Source organism: Octopus bimaculoides, chromosome 9 (assembly GCF_001194135.2).
Source record: "Octopus bimaculoides isolate UCB-OBI-ISO-001 chromosome 9, ASM119413v2, whole genome shotgun sequence".
Lineage (NCBI taxonomy): Eukaryota > Metazoa > Mollusca > Cephalopoda > Octopoda > Octopodidae > Octopus > Octopus bimaculoides.
In genome coordinates, this window is record NC_068989.1 from 28,835,883 (window position 1) to 28,841,747 (window position 5,865).

Sequence of the window (5,865 nt, forward strand, 5' to 3'; positions counted from 1 at the left end):
ATATATATATATATATATATATATATATATATATAAAAATTATATATTATTTATTATATATGTTTGTTTTTATGTCTTTATGGCAAATTACAATAAAAACAAAAGTGGTGCTGACACTGACTTTGAAGTTTTACTGTACCAGGCTCTGATTGTCTGTTTTGGCATGGTTTTTATGGCTAGATGTCCTTTCTAACACTAATCATTTTACAGAGTGCACTCGGTGCTTTTTACATGGCTCTCGTATCAGTACTTTATACATGGCACCAGCATGGGTGCTTTTTTATGCGGCATGAGTATTTTTTACATTGCACCAGAGCCTGTGAGCTTGCAACACAAGGATCTCTCAGCTGAGAGAGGGAGTGGAATTGAGAGATTAGAATATGATAGAGGGACACAGGTAGCCCTCTTACTATCGAGGAAATACTTAGCTACCTCAGTAGGACAAGGAAGGAGAGAAAGGTATGTACGAGGGGACACCAAAAAAAAAAAAAAACTGGAATTTTGCAATATTATTTTATTCACTTAGTTTTACATGTTTATACTTTTATTGTCTTCAAAGTATTCTCCATTTAAAGCAATGCATCAGTCCAGATAGGTTTTCCACTGTTTGGAGCAGTCCTGGAACTCTTGCAAAGTGATGCCTTTTAATGCCTCAGTCATTTTTTCTTCACCTCTTCCACATCCACAAAACGTTTTCTTTTAAGGACATTTTTCATTTGGGGCAAGAAATCTGACTGTACTATGTTTACATCACCATAAAGATTCTTAACAAAACAATTGTAACAATATCAGAAACCCATTTGTCTGTATTTATGTTATGTTTTTATACCATGCTTAAGGCTCCATTCACCATTGGGTACTTTTAGATACTACTGGAGTTGTGAATTACCTAACAACAATGAACTTCTCTTCATCAATGCATTCTATGCTATGATAATGGATTAATTGTCTGTTTTGCATCATTCTGTGTAGCCAGTTTATAGCATGTTTCACTTTGATATGCCTTGATCCTTTATGGATCTCCTGTAGTCAAAACTATATACACACACACACACACACGCACACACACACACACACGCATGCACGCACACACACACACACACACACACACACACACACACACAATAGGCATCTTTCAGTTTCCATTTATCAAATCTGTTCACAAAGGCTTTGGTTGTCCAAGGAGAAGACACTTGTCCAATGTGCTGTGTAGTGGGACTGAACCTGAGACTGCATGGGTGGAAAGCATGTTTTTAACCACTCAGCCATACCTGCACCTATGTGATGTACACAATAAAAGGGATTCTTGAGAGCTAGCATTATTCTATGTCTATTGTATGGCAGTAAACAATGTCACTTTTACTTACTATAACCACTACTCAATCTGGGTGTCAACAATATCAACAATATCCAAGCCATGTATGAAACACTACTCTTTGTCAATCCATGGTGACCCTATGCTATAGGGAGAAGGGAGAAAGCATTTTTCTTTCTTTCTCTTTCAAATGAAAGGTCAGTTTCAAAACATTAGATTTCACTCTTTCCCATGGTATATCAATTTATCCAAACTCATGAACTTAGCTTTACAGTTTTTGCTGATGCACACAATCAACAATTTCCTTGTAATGTTTTTATTGTTTTCTCCTTTTTTTGCTGTTGTTTTGCCAATCTATATACAGTAATATCGCACTTTACAAGGGCCCACTTTACGAGACCCTCGGTTTATCAGTTTTATTTTATAATAAATATAAATCTTGAACAAAGTGCAAAAGTTTCTACTATCATAACAAATGCTTCTGTGTGTTACCGAGAAATTTATAGAGAGCGAAAGAATGCTTCTTCTAAGCAAACAACACTAGATCTGTTTTTAAAAAGAAATCTACAAACCTGTCTATAAGTGCTTGTGAATCGGTGATTGTGTCTACAAGTGATGGTGTGCGCAAGTCTAGTGTGAGTGAAAGTAATTCAGAAAACGATTATAATAATAATATTTTTTATTATAAATGATCTTGACATTCTTTTTTACATGAAATATTCTTTACATTCTACTGTTGTTTTATTGCCATCTATTTACGCGTATTATAAATTTTATAGGTAACATATTTTTCAGGGAACGAATTATGATTTATAACATTGCTACTATGGGAAGCTATTGCTTTGCTTCACAAGTTTCCACTTTATGAGTGGTCTCTGGGAACAAATTAACTTGTATATCGAGGTATTACTGTACATGAAAGTCATTAAAAAATCACAGCAGCTGACCACAATGTATGACAAGTGTCAGACACCTTAAAGTAAAGTCCACTATAAAGAGTGTGTTGTAAGAAAGCTTGTTTTCTTTTTTTCAAATTGTAGATGTTTGTGTTAAATCTATTTCTATATCCTACTGAAACCCTATAAAATTGTCAACATCAATAATTGGTAATATGACAGCAAGAATTACATATCTGTTTAGGAAACACAAGAGTTTCTACCGTTTCATGTTAATCAGAACATAATTTGTTATACTATAAACTTGTGGTTATTTTGATTTTAAAAATTATTTTGTGAATACAATTTTCACACTAAAGAATTCTGTTCCTCTTCACTAGCTCATTACAAGACATCTATTTTCGGTTATTTATAAAGAGGATTTGTAAAACTGCAACAAGGTCACAAATTCATGGACAAGTAGTTCAGTTAACTGTACACCACCAGTAAGTCACTGCTTGCTTGTTTTATTGACCTGAGAAAGATGAACTTCAAAGTCATCATCCTCACTAGGAGCATAAAAACCACATCTCCTACAAGCTGGAGCCGCAGAAGGAATCACTGCAGAAATACAATTTGGTTTGCCATCCCACCACTCCCTTAACACATGTAGGTAGACTTTTCCTTAAATTAATAGACAAGCATTTCACTAGCTCCCATAGTTACGAGCCCATCTTCAACAGATAGAATGTTAGGGTCTCGTTTAGCTGCATCCCCAACATTAAGAGCACCCCTAGTTAGCACCCCTAAGGAATAGGAAGGGGAAGGTTGTTCATGCAGGAACCGCAGCAGTTACCCAGTAGGTTCTTGCAAGTCATGCCATTGCCACTAGCAGAAGCAATAGCAGCTGTAGAGTCAGCAGTGCCACCACCATTGCTACCACTGTTACAATGGATGACGGCATCACTAACAAGAACAACAGTGGCATCGCCAACAGCGGCGGTATTGCCATTAACACCAGCCTTACTAATAGCTTCCCTGACGTCCATGGTGCCAGACCTGACAACATCCACATTGGCAGACTTGATAGCCACTATAGCAGCAGCAACAGGTCCAGTACCATCACCAGCTACAGCGGCAACAACAGCAGCAGCAACATTATTAACATCAACAGTGCCTTCTCCATAACCGACAGTGGTAATAACATTACCGACACCAACCACCATCTTCACCATTGCCAGCACCAGCAACCCCAGCTCCAACAACACCAGCAGCCCCGGCTCCAACAACAACAACAATGTCAGCAGCAAAAACAACCGCAGTAATAACAGCAACAACAGGTCAAGCAACACATGCAGGGGCAAAAATATCACCTACACCACCACCAACCCTAGCAACGCCAACACCAACACCCTCAACTCCATCAACTCAGCACCACCAGCGCCAACAGCAGCAACACCAACACCTACTACAGCAACAGGTGCAACACAGACAGCACGCGCTCATAGAAATACGTGGGATGTACTGGGAATTCTTTCAAGCAACGTCTTTCCAATCATTTGTCCTCCTTCAGAGTCCCAGAAAGGAGATACCTAACATCACTAGCCAGTCACATCTGGCAACTAGGAAATGATGGGATACCATACTTGATCTCATGGGAAATCCTTGTAAATCCAGGCCCCTACATCAACAGGATGAAACATTGCAAGTTATGCATGGCTGAATACACGAGAATCAAGAAAGACATGCTTGTACCAGAGGGTATCCTTAACTCCAGAACAGAGATTTTCAGACCATCTTTGCATTTTAGAAGATTCCTGCTAGTGTTTTGGAATCCGCAAGGTGACAGCACAGCTTGAAGCCAATAGCAAAGGCCGAAGACAGACAATTATTTACTTTCATGATTTTTGGTGACTGCAAGATGGCAGCACGGCCAGGATTCAATAGCCAATAGCAAAGGGAGATAATCACCTATTGTTTACTTTTAGCAAGGGATTTTCCCCTTCATATTTTGATGAGGCCTTAGGCCAACAGGTTTGGGGTCTGACGATATGCTGTAAGGCCAAACCCCTTATGGACGAGAAACCCAGGGTAACCCCATAGACCAACCTTCCACATTATAATATAAACCACTCTATATCTTAGAGTGCTTCTTCTCTGGATTTATGTTTTTCTACAAATGATATATATATATATATATATATATATATATATATATATATATATATATATATATATATATATATATATATATATATATCATCATCATCATCATCGTTTAACGTCCACTTTCCATGCTAGCATGGGTTGGACGATTTGACTGAGAACTGGCGAACCAGATGGCTACACCAGGCTCCAATCTGATCTGGCAGAGTTTCTACAGCGATACTGGCAATGACCTCGCTCAAGTGTTTTTTCACGTGCCACCGGCATAAGTGCCAGTAAGGCGATGCTGGTAATGATCACGCTCAAATGGTGCTATTTACATGCCACTAGCACGGAAGCCAGACAGCTGCTCTGGCAATGATCACGCTCAGACGGTGCTGTTAGCGCTCCACTGGTACGGGTGCCAGTCATCGAATTTGGTTCAATTTCACTTGCCCCAACAGGTTTTCACAAGCAGAGGTTAGTGTCCAATGAAGGAAAGGTTGGCATAGGAGTTGTCAAATTTGGTTCGATTTCGATTTCACTTGCCTCAACAAGTCTTTGCAAGCAGAGTTTAGTGTCCAATGAAGTAAAGGTATGAATAAGTGGGCTGGCTACACCCATGGCAGAGGCCACATATTATGGTCTCACTTGGCTTGCCGGGTCTTCTCACACACAGCATATTTCCAAAGGTCTCGTTCACTAGTCATTGCCTTGGTAAGGCCTAATGTTCGAAGGTCGTGCGTCACCACCTCATCCCAGGTCTTCCTGGGTCTACCTCTTCCACAGGTTCCCTCAACCACTAGGTTGTGGCACTTTATTACACAGCTATCCTCATCCATTCTCGCCACCTGACCATACCAGCGCAATCGTCTCTCTTGCACACCACAACTGATGCTTCTTAGGTTCAACTTTTCTCTCGAGGTACTTACACTCTGTCGAGTATGCACACTGACATTACGCATCCATCAGAGCATACTAGCTTCATATATATATAGATATATATATATATATCACTGGTGGTGCCACAGCATGGCTGCAGCCTCAATGCTGAAACATATAAAAGAATAAAAGAATAAATGTGAAACAAGGTGGGAAAAAAATAGTACTTGAATACCAGAGGTAGAGTAATATGCTTTATTATTATTAAAGCTGCAAAAACATCACAAAAATATCACAAAAAACTGCTACTCAGAGTTTCACATTCCTATTTGTCAGACACTTTAGATTGAGAATCTTGTGATGTTTTTAAAGCTTTAATAATAATAAAGAATATATATATAGTCACCAGTAATGAATCACACAAAAGATGAATGGTAATCAATTATAGACAGACAATCAATCAATGCTTACATAGTACCACACAGTGATGAACTGGCTGAGAAAATATCTCACGAGATATTCACCACTTTTGATCTTAAGAGTGCTTATCATGAGATTCCTATATGCAAAGATGAGAAAAAATTTACAGCATTCAAAGCATGTGGGAACTTGTATCAATTCCATCATATACTGTTCAGAGTCACATAG